We start from the raw sequence: 24,626 nt of genomic DNA, 5'->3' as shown, positions 1-24,626 counted from the left end.
TGAGGTTATTGATATTTCTCCCAGCAATCTTGATTCCTGCTTGTGCTTCTTCTAGCCCAGCGTTTCTCACGATGTACTCTGCGTATAGGTTAAATAAGCAGGATGACAATATACAGTCTTGACGTAATCCTTTCCCTATTTTGAACCAGTCTGTTGTTCCATGTCCAATCCTAACTGTTGCTTCCTGACCTGCATACAGATTTCTCAAGAGGCAGGTCAGGTGGTCTGGTATTCCCATCTCTTTCAGAATTTTCCACAGTTTGTTGTGATCCACACAGTCAAAGTGTTTGTTAGTGGCCAGTTTAAAATAAATGCTATATCCTACACTATAACTCAGCGAGAGTCAGGGATCCTCACTCTGCCTTTGCTCTACATTATAGTATCTGTGAAAACTGACCAATCATGTGTCAAAGCTGAATTCTATCCTCCCCACTGAAGCTGTGTTTCTGATTCAATGTTACAATACCAAAACTCTGCTATAGGAGTCTAGATAGTTTCATTTGTGCACTTTTCAAGGATCTTGGCCCTCTTCTCAGCTAAGAACTGTTCAAGTATTGGTGAAGAGAGTAAATTCTGGGCCTTGTTATAGGGTTTATAGGTCTATAAATAAAAGTACATTATAAATTTGTGTCAGCACTCTAAATCTTTAGATCCTTTCTCCCAGTTATATAATATTGAATAGAAATAGTATTAGCCACTTAAGTATTTTAAATGTTTAGTATCCACATTAAAAATAATCAGGTAGAATAATTTAATAATAAATTTTATTTAATCCAGTATATCCAAAATATCACCATGTAATAAAAATAAAAATGCATTAATGATATTTTACTTTTAAGACATACAAATGAAGTCAAGATATAAGACTTTCAAATCTTCAAAATTTGATGTGTGTTTTTCACACTTAAAACACATCTTAATTTGGATAATCACATTTAAATTGCTTGATAGGCACATTTGTTTATTGGATACTAGATACAGTTTTTTTATATATAAGTTTATTTATTTTAATTGGAAGTTAATTACTTTGCAATATTGTATTGGTTTTTCAATAGTTCTTAACTATACTCAGAAATTTCTAGTACTTAAATCTCAAAATGAGTATGTTAGCATTGAATCTATTTCAAGATCTAACTGAAAGAGATAAAGAGGAGAGAGAAAGAGATACCTAGATGCTAGATGCAATGCTTTGAACTTACATTTTTCTTCTCTTGGTTTAGTAAATTCTTTCAAAAATTACCTATGGCTTTTTGAACACATGAATTTGAAAACCATGCACACTTTTGCTATTCCAGGTTCAGTTTCTTAACTGACACCCTGGGATAGGCTGGAATCTGAATATAATTACAGTTCAAGACTCACTGAGGAGTGGTAGGAATGAAGAAAATTGACAGGCCCTTGAAAGATAGGTATCTAAATTAAAGTCTTAATGGATTTCCAATTAATGCAAGATAGATTGCATCAGACAGTGGGAGAGGAGCTGTCTCTGCTGACTAGAAATGCTTGGTGAGATTTGGAGTTTTTGATCCTCAAAATTATCTAAATGTTATCATTCAAACTTTCAGGTCTCATTTTTTTCCCCAAATGAATAACCAAAGAAATCTGACAAGTTTGTGAACTCAACATACACAATAATTTATCACCCACCAGTAACAAATTCTTTTTATGGCTTTTGGCTTCCTGAATTTTTTTTTTTTTAATTGGCAGCAATAGAAAGTTTACTGGCTCTCTCCATACACGTTGAACGCTGAATTTTAAAAAAGCCTGTTGGTTTTGTTCTTCAGGTTTTCAGTGCTTCCCAGGTGGTGCTAATGGTAAAAAACCCACCTGCCAATGCAGGAGATCAAGAGATGCAGGTTTGATCCCTGCATTGGGAAGATCCCCTGGAGAAGAAATTGGCAATCTGGTCCAGTATTCATGCCTGGAAAATCCCATGGACCGATGAGCCTGGCAGGATACAGTCCATGGAGATGGAAAGAGTCAGAAACAACTGAGCATGAGCGTGTGTGCACACACACACACACAAATGCACACACACATACACACTGCTGTCCTTTGCATACCCAGCACAAATATTCTTCCATATCTGTGCCTTCAGTAGGCATTTTATTCCAGGCAATCACAGTTGATTGTTTAAGTGACAGTTTTGACACTAAGTTCCTTAGAGTATTACAGTTCCATTCTCTGGTGTTAGCCTTATCCTCATTGCCTTTAAACCTAAAGCTGGTCAAAAAGCCAATACCAAAATCTTATCCTTGAGTTAGCTGTTTGCAACCATGTCTAGTACTGAATGCTGATTCACTCAGGTTTCAGCTGCAATTCAGTGTGTTTTACTCAAAAAGGAAATGAATACAGTGGAATCTTTAAAAGTGAAATCTAAAATATTTGAGCTACTCAAGAAAGTAGAAACATTATATATAGCATAGTGCAATTTTGAGTTAAATAGATTTCCATTGATATTTCTATTTATGGCTTTTCTTATTTTTTATGATGATACATTGTTATTTAAATAAATGTAATTGTGTTTATTGAGTATTTTCAGTGTAACATGAATCTTAATATTGAGATGCACTTTATTTGCATTATTGCATTTAGCATACAGGAACCATATAAAATTAGTGTTAGTACAGTGACTTATTTGCCAATAAAGGCAGGAGGCACCTAATGGTGAAGCAACCTGACCAAGGTCAAATAACTTGAAGATGAATCTCCAGCCTTTACTGGAAAACCAGTATTTTCAACTATTAAGATCTTCCCAATCCAGGGATTGAACCCAGGTCTCCTGCATTACAGGCAGATGCTTTAACCACTGAGCCATCAGGGAAACCCACTATTGTTTCAGGGAAGAGCCAATTCTGACTCCATGTTGGATCTGTTACTTTAACCTTTGCTTCCTGTTGTTTTAGATCACTAAAAGGATACTTTTTATAAATAATAGCCTGCCTCAGGCAACCCTGCCCCTCTGCCTAAATATTAAACCAAAGTGCCTTTGTTTAGGACCCTATCCAACTGTGGATGGTTACACAAAGGAAAAAATTAACACATCCCCTCCCCAAGTCTTGCCATTCTAGGAGATATTTACAAGTTAATGGGCTTTTTCTTTTCTTTTTTCTTTTTTTTTAACCTCCTCTCCCCATCTGTGTTCTGTAAAAGAACCAGGCATCCAGACCCCACAGCATGGTTATTTTGAGACATTAGTCTGCCATCTTCTCAGTCAGCCACCTTTCTGAATAAGGTTGTATTTCTTGCCTCAATACTTTTGTCTCTCAGAGTTCTTGGCCTGTCATGCAGGGAGCAGAGCAAGTTCTATGTAATAGCCTCTTAAAACACAAAATAACTTACTTGGTATATAACCTTATATAAAGAAATAATATAGTATATATTCTTTCAAATTTTCCTTCATTGGTTAAGCATTATCTTAGTTCATTATTTATGTTGTTTACATCTGTAGCCAAGTGATTTTCTCTGAAGTGATTTTCTCTGGTGTGTAACATTCTATAACAAACAAATTATCCATTCTACTGTTGATGCTCACTGGACTTTTTCTCCATTTCTAGTAACTATTAATAATATAATACAAATTATAATTCATATATCTTGATGAACACTTACAAACATTTCTATTGGATGTATCCATATATTCAGCTTATCCAGAATATTTTTAAGAATTTTACCAGCTGGCAGATTTTCACTCCCATCAACAGTATACACAGAGAAGGCAACGGCAAACCACTCCAGTACTCTTGCCTGGAAAATCCCATGGATGGAGGAGCCTGGTAGGCTGCAGTCCAAGGGGTCGCACAGAGTAGGGCACAACTGAAGCGACTTAGCAGCAGCAACAGTATACAGTAATTCCTATAGATCCATATCTTTATCAATACTTAGTTTGCCAGTCTTTTTCTCATAACTATTCAAGTGAGTATGTATCAACGTGCATTGTTTCAGACTATGAATTCACATGATTCTTACAGTACTTGAACACTTTTTTTCATATTCCTTGGTGGCAGGCCGGTGCACTAGGCGCAGGCAGCTGCGGTGGGCCAGTGCGCTAAGCACAGCCGAGAGCTACCCCATGTTCGAAGTCAGGGACAGCGGCCTAGAGTTCCAGGCTGTGACAACACAGCAATGGCCGGGAGGAGCCACCCTGCGTCCAAGGTCAGGGGCGGCCAGGAGAAGCCACCTCGCACCCGAGGCCAGGGGCGGTGACCCAGAGGAGCCACCCCAAGCCCGAAGTCAGGGGCAGCACCAGGGAGGAGCCACCCATGCCCGAGGCCAGGGCCAGCAGCCAGGAGGAGCAAACCCGAGGAGCAGTGGCTGAGCAGGCACAGGAGGGCCTAGAGGAGCTATCCCACATTGAAGGTCAGGAACAGTGGCGGTGAGGAGATACCCCTCATCCAAGGTTAGGAGCTGCTGCTGTGCTTTGCTGGAGTAGCCGTGAAGAGATACCCCACGCCCAAGGTAAGAGAAACCCAAGTAAGATGGTAGGTGTTGCAAGAGGGCATCAGAGGGCAGACACACTGAAACCATACTCACAGAAAACTAGTCAATCTAATCACACTAGGACCACAGCCTTGTCTAACTCAATGAAACCAAGCCATGCCTGCAGGGCAACTCAAGACGGGTGGGTCACGATGGAGAGGTCTGACAGAATGTGGTCCATTGGAGAAGGGAATGGCAAGCCACTTCAGTATTCTTGCCTTTAGTACCCCATGAACAGTATGAAAAGGCAAAATGATAGGATACCGAAAGGGGAACTCCCCAGGTCAGTAGGTGCCCAATATGCTACTGGAGATCAGTGGAGAAATAACTCCAGAAAGAATGAAGGGATGGAGCCAAAGCAAAAACAATACCCAGTTGTGGATGTGACTGGTGATAGAAGCAAGATCTGATGCTGTAAAGAGCAATATTGCATAGGAACCTGGAATGTCAGGTCCATGAATCAAGGCAAATTGGAAGTGGTCAAAGAGGAGATGACAAGAGTAAACATAGACATTCTAGGAATCAGCAAACGAAAATGGACTGGAATGGGTGAATTTAACTCAGATGACCATTATATCTACTACTGTGGGCAGGAATCCCTCAGATGAAGTGAAGTAGCCATCATGGTCAACAAAAGAGTCGAAATGCAGTACTTGGATGCAATCTCAAAAACGACAGAATGATCTCTGTTCATCTCCAAGGCAAACCATTTAATATCACAGTTATCCAAGTCTATGCCCCAGCCAGTAACGCTGAAGAAGCTGAAGTTGAACGGTTTTATGAAGATCTACAAGACCTTTTAGAACTAATACCCCAAAAAGATGTCCTTTTCATTATAGGGGACTGGAATGCAAAAGTAGGAAGTCAAGAAACACCTGGAGTAACAGGCAAATTTGGCCTTGGAATACCCAAAAAAGATGTCCTTTTCATTATAGGGGACTGGAATGCAAAAGTAGGAAGTCAAGAAACACCTGGAGTAACAGGCAAATTTGGCCTTGGAATACGGAATGAAGCAGGGCAAAGACTAATAGAGTTTTGCCAAGAAAATGCACTGGTCATAGCAAACACACTCTTCCAACAACACAAGAGAAGACTCAATACATGGACATCACCAGATGGTCAACACCAAAATCAGATTGATTATATTCTTTAAAGCCCAAGATGGAGAAGCTCTATACGTTCAGCAAAAACAAGACCGGGAGCTGACTATGGCTCAGATCATGAACTCCTTATTGCCAAATTCAGACTCAAATTGAAGAAAACAGGGAAAACTGCTAGACCATTCAGGTGCGAACTAAATCAAATCCCTTATGATTATACAGTGGAAGTGAGAAATAGATTTAAGGGCCTAGATCTGATAGATAGAGTGCCTGATGAACTATGGAATGAAGTTCATGACATTCTACAGGAGACAGGGATCAAGACCATCCCCATGGAAAAGAAATGCATAAAAGCAAAATGGCTGTCTGGGGAGGCCTTACAAATAGCTGTGAAAAGAAGAGAGGTGAAAAGCAAAGAGAAAAGGAGAGATATAAGCATCTGAATGCAGAGTTCCAAAGAATAGGAAGAAGAGATAAGAAAGCCTTCTTCAGCGATCAATGCAAAGAAATAGAGGAAAAGAACAGAATGGGAAAGACTAAAGATCTCTTCAAGAAAATTAGAGATACCAAGGGAACATTTCATGGAAAGATGCGCTCGATAAAGGACAGAAATGGTATGGACCTAACAGAAGCAGAACATATTAAGAAGAGGTGGCAAGAATACACAGAAGAACTGTACAAAAGAGATCTTCATGACCCAGATAATCATGATGATGTGATCACTAATCTAGAGCCAGATATCTTGGAATGTGAAGTCAAGTGGGCCTTAGAAAGCATCACTACAAACAAAGCTAGTAGAGGTGATGGTATTCCAGTTGAGCTGTTTCAAATCCTGAAAGATGATGCTGTGAAAGTGCTGCACTCAATATGCCAGCAAATTTGGAAAACCCAGCAGTGGCCACCGGACTGGAAAAGTTCAGTTTTCATTCCAGTCCCGCAGAAAGGCAATGCAAAAGAATGCTCCAACTACCACACAATTACACTCATCTCACATGCTAGTAAAGTAATGCTCAAAATTCTCCAAGCCAGCCCTCAGCAATACATGAACTTCCTGATGTTCAAGCTGGTTTTAGAAAAGGCAGAGGAACCAAAGATCAAATTGCCAACATCTGCTGGATCATCGAAAAAGCAAGAGAGTCCCAGGAAAATATCTATTTCTGCTTTATTGACTATGCCAAAGCCTTTGACTGTGTGGATCACAATAAACTGTGGAAAATTCTGAAAGAGATGGGAATATCAGACCACCTGACCTGCCTCTTGAGAAATCTGTATGCAGGTCAGGAAGCAACAGTTAGAACTGGACATGGAACAACAGACTGGTTCCAAATAGGAAAAGGAGTACGTCAAGACTGTATATTGTCACCCTGCTTACTGAACTTATATGCAGAGTACATCATGAGAAACGCTGGACTGGAAGAAACACAGCTGGAATCAAGATTGCCAGGAGAAATATCAATAACCTCAGATATGAACATGACACCACTCTTATGGCAGAAAGTGAAGAGGAGCTAAAAAGCCTCTTGATGACTTGATGAAAGTGAAAGAGGAGAGCGAAAAAGATGGCTTAAAGCTCCACATTCAGAAAACGAAGATCATGGCATCCGGTCCCATCACTTCATGGGAAATAGATGGGAAACAGTGGAAACAGTGTCAGACTTTATTTTTTGGGGCTCCAAAATCACTGTAGATGGTGATTACAGCCATGAAATTAAAAGACGCTTACTCCTTGGAAGAAAAGTTTTAACCAACCTAGATAGCATATTCAAAAGCAGAGACATTACTTTGCCGACTAAGGTCCATCTAGTCAAGGCTATGGTTTTTCCTGTGGTCATGTATGGATGTGAGAGTTGGCCTGTGAAGAAGGCTGAGTGCCGAAGAATCGATGCTTTTGAACTGGTGTTGGAGAAGACTCTTGAGAGTCCCTTGGACTGCAAGGAGATCCAACCAGTCCATTCTGAAGGAGATCAACCCTGGGATTTCTTTGGAAGGAATGATGCTAAAGCTGAAACTCCAGTACTTTGGCCACCTCATGAGAAGAGTTGACTCATTGGAAAAGACTTTGATGCTGGGAGGGATTTGGGGCAGGAGGAGAAGGGGACGACAGGGGATGAGATGGCTGGATGGCATCACGGACTCGATGGACATGAGTCTGAGTGAACTCTGGGAGATGGTGGTGGACAGGGAGGCCTGGAGTGCTGTGATTCATGGGGTTGCAAAGAGTCGGACATGACTGAGTGACTGAACTGAAGTATCTCTTCAAATCTCTTGCCCATTTTTCAGTTAGGTTGTCTGACTTTCTTGATTTATACACAATCTTCATGTATATTTTGGACATCAGTCTTTTTTCAGTTGTATGTTTTACAAATATTGTTTCACATTTAGTGGCATAATTTTATCTTTTGATGAAAGAAATTCCAATAAAGAGCATTAGAGTTATGCTGTTATCCTAGTGAGAAAGCTAATATGGTTTCTACAGAGCAGTTTTGGTGAATGACTTGCCTAATAAGTATTCTGACTTTGACATTTCCTTTTAATGTAATAAAATTATCTTCTAACTGCCCAAAGTGGCTCGGTCTCTTGACTATAATTGAGAAGTCTCAAGGCTTTAAGTTGCAACACTTATAAAATCCAAATTGAAAAGAAATTCAAATGAATACCTATGTCTAGTAATTCTCTTTCACTTTGAAGATTACAGTTGTTCTTGTATTAGCAATTATAGTTGAATTTTTGTTTAAAAAAAAACACATGAAAGAAGACCTTGTTCATATAGCAACAGCAGAGTATATTGTGTTTATTCTTCTAGGCTAATAGCACTACAGACTTTGAGTTCTGACTGGTATAAATCTATATTATTCTTCTTTGGAAGCTGAGGAATATGCATTGCTCAATCTCATAGGTAACTAGACCCTATGAATTTCCACTACTTTCAAAATTTCTAGCACTTCCATGTGATATTTTGAAAATTGTTTCATTTCAAATTAATCCTGAGAAGTTGAGCATTTTTATTTTTTAACAGACTAAAGCTCTTTGTGGTAATAATATGAAGTGTGTTTCATTTTATCATATCCTCTGCAGAAAACAGTGATAATCAACTTCTTTGTCTCTTAATCCACTCTAATTCAGGCTATAACAAAATACATATTATGCTTTTCCTGAAAATGTTATTTCATCTTTTAAAATTTAATATTATGAAGATATATATATGTATAAATCTCATTCGTGTGTGTGTGTGTGTGTGTGTGTGTGTGTGTGTGTGAATTAGATGGTAATTCTAAGGCTTTTCTTTAAGAGCAGAAGTGAAAATATATTTTATAATTTTTTAAGGTAACAACAGATAATCTGCAAATATTACAGTGTTTCATTGTAGGCAAGATTTCATTCCAGTTTAATCACTGAAAACCACCAATGTTATACCATTAATTAACCATAATCATCAATCAAAATATAAGTAACAGAAACAATTCAAAGCAAGTATCAATCAGGGCATAATTATTTTATTCTCTGCCAGGGTTCTCAGTTTTTTTAGTTGTAAATCAATCACAATTGTTTGAAATGAGTTATGAAGGAGAGAGAAGATTGCTAAACTATATTGCATATTTTGATAGTAATTCTGCTATTAACTCTTAATATTACAAATAAGCCTCACTTAGATAATGAGTGGTGCAATGTTACAAAACAAATAGAAAGATTTAGAATTCATGCGGTCTAATAAGACAACAGATTTTTCACATGCTATCATCGATGACCTGCATAGAGGATTTTGAATTGGATAGTATTTGACCAGTTTGTGAGAAATTTAGGAGTTCTGGAGAGGATGTGGTTTGTACTCACTCTGATATCCTACATTGTTACATACTACTGCTGGAACACACATAAGAAAACAAATGTTTTCTTTATATTCTACAGTTCTGTTTGTGGGAGTTTATCACACATCAACATGGTATCAGTTAGTTTATAAATTAACTTGATATGAGGACCAGGCAGAGGCAGGTCATGAATGTGACCCTTTTTTAAGACAATTTTTTCAGGATTGTTTTAGGTTCAGAGCAAATCTGAGGATGGAAGGTACAGCGATTTCGCATAACCCCGTGTTCCCACATATGCATTGCCTTCCCCATTATTGACATCCCTAGAGTGATATGTTTGTTAAAACTGATGAGCTTACACTGATACATCATAATCACCCAAAGTCCATAGGTTACGTTCTGATTCAGTTTTGGCATTCTTCATTCTTTGTTTTGAACAAATACATAATAAATATCCATCATTACACATAATATCATAACAATAATATCAAGGACAGTTTTTTATTGTCCTGAAAATTCTCTGTGCTTCCCTCTCTTCATTTTACTCCACCTCCAGCAACCACTAAATATTTTTCTGTCTTCACAGTTTATCTTTTCCAGAATGTCCTGTAATTGGTATCATACAATATGCAGCATTTTCACATTGACTTTTTTTCACTTTACTGACTTTACACACTTAAGTTGCATTTAAGTTTACTCTGTGTCTCTTGTGACTCAATAACACACTTATTTCTGACATGGAATAATATTCTGCTCTTTGGATGTACCACTGTTTATTTATTCATTCACCTACTGAAGGATGTTATGTGCTTTCCAAGTTTTAGCAATTATGAATAAAAACTCCCATAAACATTTTTGTGCAGGTTTCTGTGTAGACACATATTTTATGTAGACAAATACTTGCTGTAGTCTATAATCTAACTTAAAAGACTATTTTTTGTATTATTGCGAGAGGACTGGCTAGTAGTGATAGAGAAGTGTCTGTCTATAATAGTTGGGGAGGCAAGGAAAACAATGAAGAAATTGGAGACTCCTGAGTGTAAGTCAGTTGATAATGAAGTTAATCTTGTAGTCATCTAATCAGATATCCATCATGAAAATCAAGTGTTCTAAATTTTTAACTTCAATATAGTTGACTCTCAGCTTTTCTAAGAACTGGCCACACGATAAATCATTGAATTAAAAATTAGTAGATGGGACAGGTAGAATTTTAAGATGACTCTCATGACCTTTGTCTTACTATATTACTTGTGTGCTTATTTGTATTATATGCAAAATGTAAATTATCTCAGTGAGTCTAATTTAATTATGTGATTAATTAGATAATTACCTTAGAAACAAATAGTTTTCTCTGGCTGGCACAGAAGTTAGAGAGGTTAGTACTGTAAAAAGGATTCACTGCACCCTTGCTGGTTTGGAAATAGAGGTATCTGACAAGAACCAAGGCCGGCAGTTTATAGATGTAGAGTGAAGTGAAGCGAAGTGAAAGTCACTCAGTCATGTTCACCTTATTGCGTGCTCAACTATACTGTCCATGGGACTCGCCAAGCCAGATTACTGGAGTGGTTAGCTTTTCCCTTGGAGAAGGCAGTGGTACCCCACTCCAGTACTCTTGCCTGGAAAATCCCATGGACAGAGGAGCCTAGAAGGCTGTAGTCCATGGGGTCGCTGAGGGCTGGACACGACTGAGCAACTTCACTTTCACTTTTTACTTTCATACGTTGGAGAAGGAAATGGCAACCCACTCCAGTGTTCTTGCCTGGAGAATCCCAGGGACCAGGGAGGCTGGTGAATCCCAGGAACCAGGGAGCCTGGTGGGTTGCTGTCTATGGGGTCACACAGAGCTGGACATGACTGAAGCAACTTAGCAGCAGCAGCAGCCTTTCCCTTCTGCAAGGGATCTTCCCAATCCAGGGATTCAACCCAGGTGTAGAGAGCACATCTCAATTGACAGCCAACAAAGGAATTGCTATTTCAGGCTTACCGCAAGGCACTGGGTTATTCTACCAACCGTAGTGATCTCAAAAGAGGATTCTTCCGAAGAGGATTCTTCCAAAGAGCATCCAGGTAGGAGTCCAGCTCAGCTGATAATTGGACTTTAGCCTTCTGTGACTTGATAAGCAGAGAGCCCAGCCAACTTCAGCAGACTTATGTCCTCAATATTGTAAGATAATTAGTGTTGTTGAAAGTTGCTAAGTTTCTGGGAATTTGTTGCCCATCTGTAGAAAATTAACACAGATTTTGGTACCTGGAACTGGGGCTCTGCCTTGACAAACACCTAAAATGTGGGAGTGTCTTTGGAAGTGGTCAGTGAGAAAAGAGTGGAAGAGCTAACTTTAAGGAACATAATGAAAAGTATATATTTCCCTGAGCAAATGATTAATAGTAGCAGAAATATGATTATTAATGACTTGTTGATGCTTAAAAGGAAGTGACAGTCATGTTATTAGAAATTGGAGGAAAGTTACATATCTACTTGTTAGTGGCTGAAGAGTTAAAGAATTGTCTCATTCACTTATGTAGAAAGAATAACTTACAAATAACTACATTGGATATTTAACTCAAGTGAGTTCCAAGCACAGTGTTATTGATGTGACCTGATTTCTTCTTGATACATGTAATAAAAAGTCACAGGGAGGAGATAAATTGAGGGAAGAACTGCCAAATAAATAAAAAAGAAACAAGTGAGGGTTTGAGGATTTAGGATATTCTCAGCCTATTCAAAGTTAAGGATAAAATTAAGTAACTGTTTCTGAAACTGTGATACAGACACAAACATAGTGTTTAAAATTAACTTTCTAAATGTTTATTTTTTCAGAAAGATAAAAAGCAAATATTAAAGTAAAAATTAACTAAAACCTTAAATCCATAATTTTTGTTTGGAATATAATATCTCACACTGCAAGATACATTTGAGTTCCAAAAATTTATTAATAAATAACTGGCGATTCTTTTCTTATATGGTATTGTACATGTTTCGGTGCCATTCTCCCAAATCATCCTGCCCTCTCCCTCTCCCACAGAGTCCAGCAATCCCACTGCTGGGTATACACACCAAGGAAACCAGAATTGAAAGAGACATGTGTACCCCAATGTTCATTGCAGCACTGTTTATAATAGCCAGGACATGGAAGCAACCTAGATGTCCATCAGCAGATGAATGGATAAGAAAGCTGTGGTACATATACACAGTGGAGTATTACTCAGCCATTAAAAAAAGAATACATTTGAATCAGTTCTAATGAGGTGGATGAAACTGGAGCCGATTATACAGAGTGAAGTAAGCCAGAAAGAAAAACAGCAATACAGTATACTAACGCATATATATGGAATTTAGAAAGATGGTAATGATAACCCTGTATGCGAGACAGCAAAAGAAACATTTTTAACTCTCTAAAACTTTCAACAAAAAGCCGTTTGTGTGGGTCTGTCAAACTTGTATGGCAACTTGCTGCCAACCTTTCACTTACCATTTGTCAGAAAATAATTTCCCAAACAAATTTTAGGTAAGTGTGTACCATTTCACATATTTGAATAAAATCAAGTTTTGATTTAAAAAAATAAAATAATTTACATGGATATCACCAAATGGTCAATACTGAAATCAGACTGATTATATTCTTTGCAGCCAAAGATGGAGAAGATCTATACAGTCAGCAAAAACAAACTGGGAGCTGACTGTGGCTCAGAAAATGAACTCCTTATTGCCAAATTCAGATTTAAATTGAAGAGAATTTAAATGTAAATGGTCTAGGGAAAACCTCTAGACCATTCATTATGACCTAAATCAAATCCCTTATACAGTGGAAGTGACAAATAGACTCTAGGGATTAGATCTGATAGAGTGCCTGAAGAACTATAGATAGAGGTTTGTGACATTGTACAGTAGGCAGGAATCAAGATCACCCCCAAAAAAAGACATACAAAAAGGCAAAATGGTTGTCTGAGGAGGCCTCACAAATAGCTGTGAAAAGAAGAGAGGCAAAAGGCAAAGGAGAAAAGGAAAGGTGTACCCATTTGAATGCAGAGTTCCAGAGAATAGCAAGGAGAGATAAGAAAGTGTTTCTTAGTGATCAATGCAAAGAAATAGAGGAAAACAATAGAGTGGAAAAGACCAGAGATCTCTTAAAAAAAAAATTAGAGATACCAAAGGAATATTCCATGAAAAGATGGGCACAAAAAGGACATAAATGGTATGGACCTAACAGAAACAGAAGATATTAAGAAGAGGTGGCAAGAATACACAGTAGAAGTACACAAAAAAGATCTTCACAATCCAGATAAACAGGATGATGTGATCACCCACCTAGAGCCGGACACCCTTTAATGTGAAGTCAAGTGGGCCTTAGGAAGCATCACTACACCAAAGCTAGTGGGAGTGATGGAATTCCAGTTGAGCTATTTCAAATGCTAAAGGATGATGCTGTGAAAGTGCTGCACTCAGTATGCCTACAAATATGGAAAACTCAGCAGTGGACACAGGACTGGAAAAGTGCAATCTTCACTCCAATCCCAAAGAAGGCAATGCCAAAGAATGTTCAAACTTCCAGACAATTGCACTCATCTCACATGGTAGCAAAGTAATGCTCAGAATTCTCCAAGCCAGGCTTCAACAAAACATGAACCATGAACTTCCAGATGTTCAAGCTGGATTTAGAAAAGGCAGAGGAACCAGAGATCAAATATCCGTTGGATCATTGAAAAAGTGAGAGAGTTCCAGAAAGGCATAAACTTCTGCTCTATTGACTATGCCAAAACCTTTGACTGTATGCATCAAAACAAGCTGTGGAAAATTCTGAAAGAGATGGAAATACCAGACCACCTGACCTGCCTCTTGAGAGATCTGTATGCAGGTCAGAATGAAACAGTTAGAACTGGACATGGAAAAAAGATTTGTTCCAAATAGAGAAAGGCTATGTATTGTCACCCTGCTTATTTAACTTATATGCAGAGTATATCATGAGAAATACTGGGCTGGATGAAGCACAAATTGGAATCAAGATTTCTGAGAGAAATATCAATAACCTCAGATATGCAGATGACACCACCGTTATGGCAGAAAGCAAAGAACTAGAGTCTCTTGGTGAAGGTGAAAGAGGAGAGTGAAAATGTTGGCTTAAAACCCAGCATTCAGAAAACTAAGATCATGGCATCTGGTCCCATCATTTCATGGCAAATAGATGGGGAAACAGTGGAAACAGGGACAGACTTTATTTTTCTGGGCTCCAAAATCACTGCAGATGGTGACTCCACCCATGAAATTAAAAGACAGTTGCTCTTTGAAACAAAAGCTATGACGAACCTAGACAGCATATTAAAAAGCAGAGACATTACTTTGCTGACAAAAGTCCATCTAGTCAAAGCTAAGGTTTTTCCAGTTGTCATGTATGGATGTGGGAGAAGGCAATGGCAACCCTCTCCAGTGTTCTTGCCTGGAGAATCCCAGGGATGGCGGAGCCTGGTGAGCTGCCATCTATGGGGTCGCACAGAGTCGGACACTACTGAAGCGACTTAGCAACAGCAGCAGCAGCATGTATGGACGTGAGTGTTGGAGTATAAAGAAAGCTGAGCAATGAAGAATTGATGCTTTTGAACTGTGCTGTTTGGAAAAGACTCTTGAGAGTCCCTTGGACTGCAAGGAGATCCAACCAGGCCATCCTAAAGGAAATCAGTCCTGAATATTGATTGGAAGTACTGATGCTGAAACTCCAATACTTTGGCCACCTGATGCCAAGAACTGACTCCTGGGAAAAGACCCTGATGCTCGGAAAGATTGAAGGCAGGAGGAGAAGGGGACGACAGAGGATGAGATGGTTGGATGACATCACTGACTCGATGGGCCTGAGTTTGAGTAAGCTCCGGGAGTTGGCGATGAACAGGGAAGCCTGGCGTGCTGCAGTCCATGGGGTCTCAAAGAGTCAGACACAACTGAGCGACTGAACTCACTGAGTGAACTGAGTACATTAAATAAAGTTTTAGAAAGCTACTATAATTAAACATTTATATTCTTTAATCATCCTGCTTTTACAATAAAATGGAATGTTTCTGGGGAAAAAAGGCTAATAATACAGCTTTCACATATTGAATATGATACAATGAAATTGAAGCAATTCTTTTTAAGGAGCTTTGAACAAATGAGCTTTTTGTCAATAAAATGAACAAATATCTACTTACCTGAGAATGTTTGTAATGCTAACAAATTTTTAAATAAGTTATTTCTTGCATCAAATGTTTAGACCAATCATTTCCTAATTTCTTTATAAAGTAAATCTCTGGCTAAACCAGAAAGTTACATGCCAGTGTACCATAATGTATGAAAATTCACTTTATCATCAAATTCTTCATTGGGCCTGTTGACAGCCCTCCAGGCTCCTCTCTCCATGAGAATTTTTTAGGCACAAATGCTGGAGTGGGTTGCCATTTCCTCCTCCAGGGGATCTTTCCAATCCAGAGATCAAACCCGTATCTTCTTTATCTCTTGTGCTGCAGGCAGATAAAATAAGTATTGATGTATTTTCATACAACTTCTCTCTCTCACCCCAACCTCATGTCTCTAGCTCTAGCTCTCTGTCGCTATTGTCTTTCTATCTCTATTGTTCTATAGGAAATGTAACAAAAACTATATTTTCTTATCAGAAGCTAGTTCCAGTTAACTGGTATTCATGATGATACTAACATGATAATAGGAGGTTCATATGAGAAATAACAGAAATATATATACTAATCAAGTAGAAAGTAAAATTTATTAGAACAAGAGTATTTTCTATACCCAAAATGTTATCAAGCTCAACAATTAATTAAATCATACCATGCTGATCTATTTAAAACTGTGAGATTTTTATATACATATAACAAATTACTGCACAAACATTTAAGTTCTAAAAGAATAAAAGGCAAATTAATCTTTTATAGAAACAAAAGAACTTACTATTCTGTATAATGCAGTGAAATTTATTAAATATAAAAAGGCTTTTATATATTTTTCTAATGTTTTTCCAGTGGTCATGTATGGATGTGAGAGTTGGACTGTGAAGAAGGCTGAGCACCAAAGAATTGATGCTATTGAACTGTGGTATTGGAGAAGACTCTTGAGAGTCCCTCAGACTGCAAGGAGACCCAACCAGTCCATTCTAAAGGAGATCAGCCCTGGGTGTTCTTTGGAAGGAATGATGCTAAAGCTGAAATTTTAGTACTTTGGCTACCTCATGCGAAGAGTTGACTCATTGGAAAAGACTATGATGCTGGGAGGGATTGGGGGCAAGAGGAGAAGGGGACGACCGAGGATGAGATGGCTGGATGGCATCACCGACTTGATGGACGTGAGTCTGAGTGAACTCCGGGAGATGGTGATGGACAGGGAGGCCTGGCGTGCTGCGATTCATGGGGTCGCAAAGAGTTGGACACAATTGAGTGACTGAACTGAATTGAACTGAATATAAAATCATTAGATTTCTATGAACAACTAGCTTAATAAAAGTTGTTTAAGGTAAGAGATTATATTATTTCTACTGAAAATACAATGTCAGTTTCATTATCATTTCTCATCTAGACTTCAAAGAGACATCGTTTGCTAAACTTGAGTCAGAGTGTATTAACCTGAAGTTCTGTGGTTTGGAAGAGACTAAAGTATAACATATATATATATATGTTGTTGTTTTAATCACTAAATCACATCATCTCATTGTAACCCCACGAACTGTAGGCCACCAGGCTCCTCTGTCCTTAGGATTTCCCAGGCAAAGATACTGGAGTGGGTTGACATTTCCTTCCCCAGGAGATCTTCCCTACTTAGGGATCAAGCACACGTCTCCTGCACTGCAGGGAAATTTTTTCCCACGGAGCCTGCAAGTAAGCCCCCTATATATATATTAGTATGTATATATTTGTATAATATGTATATGTGTGTATATATTTAGCAATTACATATATATGTGTGTATGTGTGTAACAAATTTTAAAGTGTGCTGAAACTGATTGGAGAAGTTTTTAATCATATATTAAATATTTGTTTGTAAAAACATACTGCTACTGCTAAATCACTTCAGTCGTGTCCGACTCTGTGTGACCCCATAGATGGCAGCCCACCAGGCTCCCCTGTCCCTGGGATTCTCCAAGCAAGAACACTGGAGTGGGCTGCCATTTCCTTCTCCAGTGTATGAAAGTGAAAAGTGAAAGTGAAGTCACTCAATCGTGTCTGACTCTTGGCGACCCCGTGGACTGCAGCCTACCAGGCTCCTCCGTCCATGGGATTTTCCAGGCAAGAGTACTGGAGTGGGGTGCCATTGCCTTCTCCATGTAAAAACATAAGTGACTCAAATGTTTATCTAGATTAATAACTTTTCTGATAGTTATGTATCGGAGAAGTAATCTCATTTTTACTTATATCTTCTTTCATATGGTGGAGAGAGCAGGATTATAGCATAAAAAATATAAACAAGTTTCAGTCTGAAATTACTTGAGTTAAAACTCTCTACACTTCTACTTAGTAGACTTGTTATTTTGGACAATTTCCTAATATTTCTTCAGCAGGATCCATACTTTAATGCTTTGCTATTGCTATCTTGAAATTCTTATTTTTTTCCCCACATGTTTACACTAAGCTTTATTGAAAGGACAATGTCGTAAATACATTGCATCTTTTAAAAGGATTAGCCAAAATGATACATTTTGTGTTACTTAATGGGATTGCTTCAGTAAAAATCTAGGTATTACTTTACTATCTTGTGGTTTTTAGGCATAAGGTATTGTAGGAAATATAATCTTTCATTAGGAAAATGATTTTGCTTGTGGTTGCTATCTTGGAATTCTTGAAAACTTTTGAAGAAGAGACTTGCATTTCCTTTTTACAGTGAGGCTCCAATAATCTTTTTGCTGATTCCTGTCATCATTGAGTATGTGTGAGTAAATATTATGAACCAGGCCTGGCATGTAGTGGCAACTAATTCATTTCTGAAACTGATGAAGTTCTGAATATGCCAAAGTTCTGATCAGGATATCAGCTACACATGTTGCTGATATGAGGCACTTTTTATTTTCATGTACAGTGCACCTCCAGTCTCCTGCATTGTCAAATTGTTCACTAAAGTCCTCTTTTGAGTATCTACTTTTTGAGTAGCTACTCTTTTAGTCCTTTTTCAGTAGCTATTGTTTTTATGCAAGAAATTAACATGCTATTATAAATAATTTTGGCTTATAAGAAGCAAAACTTAATTTCTTATTTGTCAAGTGATTTGATCAGTTTAAATATTCTTGAGTTTTTTTTTAATTAAAGCATAATAAATCCTGGAGAGCAATTTAAGATAATAGCCTACAAGTTCAGCCCTGGTGAATGATGAAGATACTGGTATACCATTATTAGGATTCTTCCATAAACATGGGATGTTTTATCAACTTCAAATTCTTAAACATTGAATGTTTTAGTCAACTTCAGATTCTTTTTTTGTTAACTTCAAATTCTTAAACAAATATCTCTAAGAATTTTTTTGTCATGACAGTAGAGGAACAGTGAACTTAGTATCTCTCATTCGCACATATGAATAATTTTACTCGTTAAACTTAAGATTCAAAAGAACAAGAAATATGTTAATCTTGTCATTGATGAAATATTTATATTAATTTATTTGTGAATAGTAATAAATCAATAATTATTTTTGAATGAATAATGTGTTGAAAATCAGATGTAGATTGATTATCTATTAGGCAGACCAAATCTTTTGATGTCAATCCTTGGAACAGATATACCCTCCTTGAATTTGGTAGCATATTCAAGCCTTAGTCTAGGCAGTATATTCAAGCATAGAATAGAACGCCTTTTCAAGGTTCCAATATTGATGTTTCAGAAATATTTTATTATACTCTATCAGTGGCCATTGCTTTCAATGCTTGTTTTCTTAATTTCCATCTGAAGACAGTTAACTAAAGGCTTTATCCATGTTTACTGTAGAAAATTGGTTAGATGAATGTTGGAAGATGATGTTTATTGGTGGAGCCAAAAGAGAAAGGAGATGATGAAAGAATGGAAGAAGAGTTACCTTAGGTCAAACACAAGGCTTTCATTTATTCTGGATACTCTGCCTTTTGTACTCATTCCATTAAAACAGCTCTACTGTCAAGTAGGAAACAGTAGTCTCACAGTTCTGATGCTGCTGAAGACCACTGAAGCCTCTTCCTGCTGTTATTGTGGATCCATCCTTTATGGATGGAAGATCCATCAAGAGCAGAAATTGGCAAGGAGAAGAAAGGGAAGGGAAGGGAGGGAAAAGAACAGAACAGAAGGGAAGGGAAGGGAGGGGAAGGGGAAGGAACTTCTTTCTTTGATTAAGAAGAAAAAAAAGAAAACACTTATTTGTCTATATACAGCTTAATCTGTCCTTTTCTCTCCAGTTAGATTCACACTTTTTTTCTCTTAGCATTCTGTGAATGCGTCTCATGCTTTATTAATAATTATCTGCCTTTAATGTGATGATAACATTTATTGGTTTTCAGAAAAGTTTTTGTTAAACATATCATTCCCTGCTATTTTAGAGAGTCTCTATTGGGGCTTCCCAGGTGATGCTAGTGGTAAAGAACCCACCTGCCAATGCAGGAGATGTAAGAGGCATTGTTTCAATCCCTGGGTAAGTAAGATCACCTGGTGAAGGGCAGGCACCCTATTTCAGTATACTTGCCTGGAGAATCCCATGGACAGAGGAGTCTGGCAGGCTACAGTCCATGGGGTCACAAAGAGTCAGACACAACTGAAGCAATTTAGCACACACTGAGTATGTATCCTATTATATTAGGCATCACACACTGAGTATGTATCCTATTATATCAGGCATCAAATAATCAAAGATAAAAGTAGAGGGGAAAAGATCTCCTGTTAGGAAGAACCATATAGAAAATTAAAATGATAATGAAATATATAATGACATGTTAACTAGTCTAGTTGGGGCAATGGAGAAAGTCTCTCTAAGGAGATGATATTTTATCTGTTGTTTGAAAGGCAGAAAGTGTCCAGACAGCTGAAGATGGAGGCAGAGATTATCTTTGAGCAGAAGAGACACTCATGGAAATATCATAAAATAAGAAAGAAGCTTTTATTCTCAAGTTACTAAAAGAAGGCTGGTGTGCCTATAGAGCTTAGGTGATAATAGGACTTTAATCTGTCTCAAGGATCTCAATTAATTTAAGTATAATAATGTCATTTTATTTTAAGTAGAGACATTGACATAATCAAGCAAGAAATGTGAGTTTCCTCTGATTTCAGTTCAGTTCAGTTCAGTCGCTCAGTCGTGTCCAACTCAATTTAGACTACAACAAAAGTAAGGAAAGTTCCCTGGAATAGGAAGTAGCAACACCCTCCAGTTATCTTGCCCGGAAAACTCCATGGATAGAAGAGCCTGGAAGCCTACAGGCCATGGTGTCACAGTTGGACACAACCGAGCACAATTCAGTTCAGTTCAATCGCTCAGTTGTGTCCAACTATTTGAGACACCATGGACTGCAGCACGCCAGACCTCCCTGTCCACCACCAACTCCTGGAATTTATTCAAACTCATGTCCATTGAGTAGGTGATGCCATCCAACCATCTCATCCTCTGTCGTCCCCTTCTCCTTCCGCCATCAAACTTTCCCAGAATCAGGGTCTTTTCAGATGAGTCAGTTCTTCGCATCAGGTGGCCAAAGTATTGGAGTTTCAGCTTCAGCATCAGTCCTCCCAATCAATATTCAGGATTGATTTCCTTTAGAATGAACTGGTTGTATCTCCTTGCAGTCCAAGCGACTCTCAAGAGTCTTCTCAAAACACCACTGTTCAAAAGCATCAATTCTTCATTGCTCAGCTTTCTTTATAGTCCAACTCTCACATCCATACATGACCACAGGAAAAATCAAAGCTTTGACTAGGCGGACGTTTGTTGGCAAAGTAATGTCTCTGCTTTTAATATGCTGTCTAGTTTGGTCATAGCTTTTCTTCCAAGGAGTAAGCGTCTTTTAATTTCATGGCTGCAATCACCATCTGCAGTGATTTTGGAACCAAAAAAAATAAAGTCTCTCACCATTTCCACTGTTTCCCCATCTATTTCCCATGAAGTGATGGGGCCAGATGCCATGATCTTAGTTTTCTGAATGTGGAGTTTTAAGCCAACTTTTTCACTCTACTCTTTCACTTAACATCAAGAGGCTCTTTAGTTCTTCCTTGCTTTCTGCCATCAAGGTGGTGTCATCTGCATATCTGAAGTTTTGGTATTTCTCCCAGCAATCTTGATTCCATCCTGTGCTTCATTCAGCCCAGCATTTCTTATGATGTACTCTGCATATAAGTTAAATAAGCAGAGTGACAATATACAGCCTTGATGTACTCCTTTTCCTATTTGGAACCAGTCTGTTCCATGTCCAGTTTTAACTGTTGCTTCCTGACCTGCATACATATTTCTCAAGAGGCAGGTCAGGTGGTCTGGTATCCCCATCTCTTTAAGAATTTTCTACAGTTTGTTGTGATCCATACAGTCAAAGCCTTTTGCTGATAGGGCCCACATGGGGTCTCATTGATAAGATGGCTCCTTACGTAGATCTCACAAAAAAGGAATAAACACAGTGATCTGTGAGACTGACTAAATTTCCCAAATGGCTTCCTGTTATCTCACTGGCGTTTATCTTGTCAAAGCTGTGAGACCACCAGATTCCAGACCTCCAGCTATGTGACCATTCCTTCAGGGAATTTTTCATTCCTGGGGTATAAGAAGTACTCCATCAGAAAGGGAGAATGATGGTTCTCCTTAAAAGCCAGTCACCCTCTCTTTTCCCTCTAGTAAATTTCCTTTTCTTGCCTGACTGCCTGGCTCGCTCTCTTTTTCTGCACTCGTCTTACATTGGGTTAGTCAATAATGCAGAAGTTTATGCCTTTCTGGAGATCTCTTGCTTTTTCAGTGATCCAACAGATGTTGGCAATTTGATCTCTGGTTCCTCTGCCTTTTCTAAATCTGGCTTGAACATCTGGAACTTTATGATTCATGTTTTATTGAAACCTGGCTTGGAGAATTTTGAGCATTACTTTGCTAGCATGTGAGATGAGTGCAGTTGTGTGGTAGTTGGAGCATTCTTTGGCATTGCCTTTCTTTCGGATTGGAATGAAAGCTGACCTTTTCCAGTCCTGTGGCCACTGCTGGGTTTTCCAAATCTGCTGCCATACTGAGTGCAGCACTTTCACAGCATCATCCTTTAGCATTTGAAATAGCTCAACTGGAATTCCATTACCCCCACTAGCTTTGTTTGTAGTGATGCTTCCTAAGGCCCACTTGACTTTGTATTCCAGGATGTCATTCTCTAGGTGAGTGGTCATACCATCGTGATTATCTGGGTCATAAAGATCTTTTTTGTATACTTCTTCTGTGTATTCTTGCCACCTCTTCTTAATATCTTCTGCTTCTGATAGGTCCATATGCTTTCTGTCCTTTATCGAGCCCATCTTTGCATGAAATCTTCCTTTGGTATCTTTAATTTTCTTGAAGAGGTCTTTCCCATTCTATTGTTTTCCTCTATTTCTTTGCATTGATCACTGAGAAAAGCTTTCTTATCTCTCCTTGCTCTTCTTTGGAACTCTGCATTCAAATGGGTATATCTTTCCTTTTCTCCTTTGCCTTTTGCTTCTCTTCACCTTTTCTCTTCTCTTCTTGTAAGGCCTCCTAAGACAACCATTTTCCTTTTTCCATTTCTATTTCTTGGGGATGGTCTTGATCCCTGCCTCCTGTACAATGTCACGAACTTCCATCCATTGTTCTTTGGGTTTTGTTGCTTATTTGTGTGTGTGTGTGTGCTCAGTCGTAAGGGAACATCTGTTCATTTCCAAGGCAAATCTTTCAATATCACAATAATCCTAGTCTGTGTCCTGAGCAGTAATGCTGAAGAAGCAAAAATTGATCCCTGGTGGCTCAGAGGTTAAAGTGTCTGCCTCCAATGCAGGAGACCCGGGTTCGATCCCTGGGTTGGGAAAATACCCTGGAGAAGGAAATGGTAACCCACTCTAGTATTCTTGCCTGGAGAATCCCATGGACGGAGATGCCTGGTAGGCTACAGTCCACGAGATCGCAAAGAGTCGGACATGACTGAGCGACTTCACTTACTTACTTACTTACTTATAAAGACCTACAAGACCTTCTAGAACTAACACCCAAAAAAGATGTCCTTTTCATTATAGGGGACTGGAATGCAAAAGTAGGAAGTCAAGAAATATCTAGAGTAACAGGCAAATTTGGCTTTGGAATACAGAATGAAGCAAGGCAAAGGAGTTTTGCCAAGAAAATGCACTGGTCATAGCGAATACCCTCTTCCAACAACACAAGTGAAGACTCTAAACATAGACATTGCCAGATGGTCAATACAGAAATCAGACTGATTATATTATTTGCAGCCAAAGATAGAGAAGCTCTATACAGTCAGCAAAAGCAAGACTGGGAGCTGACTGTAGCTTAGATCATGAACTCCTTATTGCCAAATTCAGACTTAAATTGAAGAAAATAGGAAAAACCACTAGACCATTCAGGTGTGACCTTAATTAAATTCCTTATGACTAATTACACACACAAATAAACAACAACAGAAAACAAATGAGACATTTCTTCCAGTATGAGATGACAAAAGGATGATTTATCTGGAGAGCTTGCTCCTCTCCTTTTAGATAAGACAGCTCAGAAGTTGTGAGCTGGCTTGTCAAAATTCTTGTGTCACAGGAAATAGAGAGCCCCCTGGCCAATAGTGATAAACTGAGGCCATCAGTCCAACATTCTGAACAGCATTTAATAATGATGTAAATGATCTTCAAATTGAATTCAGTTAACTCCTGCAGCTAAACCTTCAGATGCTACTCTATCTCTGACTGACCCTTAACTACAATATTATGAGGTACTCTGATTCGGATGTACTAAATTAAGTCACACCTATATTCCTAATTTGCAGAAACCAGGATATAATGTACCTTTAAGCAACAGAGTTTTGATTTGATTTCATTACTTTGTTGCACAGATAATAGTGTATATTATATAATATTATATTATATTGTGTAATAGTGTATAATAATAGTATATATATGTTAATATTTCACATTCATATTCATGTCTTATTGGAGTAATGCAGTATATATAAATGTAGCTTATCTAAATTTCCCAAGGTTTGTGTAAAAATATGAAAAGAGCAATATTATTAGCTATAGTTAAGTCAAACAAGGATACCATGATTTTATAAAACTTTAATGTATCTGGTGGCCA

General features: G+C 38.2%; 2 non-coding genes across 2 annotated transcripts; one reads left to right on the top strand and one right to left on the bottom strand.

Annotated features, from left to right (window-relative positions):
* Window positions 1–2,752: 2,752 nt before the first annotated feature.
* Window positions 2,753–2,824, bottom strand: TRNAY-GUA (transfer RNA tyrosine (anticodon GUA)). The gene has a single exon. It is a non-coding gene; the product is annotated as a tRNA-Tyr (tRNA).
* A 20,459-nt stretch (window positions 2,825–23,283) lies between these two features.
* TRNAW-CCA (transfer RNA tryptophan (anticodon CCA)) lies at window positions 23,284–23,355 on the top strand. Its single transcript has one exon. It is a non-coding gene; the product is annotated as a tRNA-Trp (tRNA).
* Window positions 23,356–24,626: the final 1,271 nt, after the last annotated feature.

Source organism: Ovis aries, chromosome 10 (assembly GCF_016772045.2).
Source record: "Ovis aries strain OAR_USU_Benz2616 breed Rambouillet chromosome 10, ARS-UI_Ramb_v3.0, whole genome shotgun sequence".
NCBI lineage: Eukaryota > Metazoa > Chordata > Mammalia > Artiodactyla > Bovidae > Ovis > Ovis aries.
The sequence above is the reverse complement of the archived record's forward strand: the minus strand, read 5'-3'. Positions and strand labels throughout refer to the sequence as shown.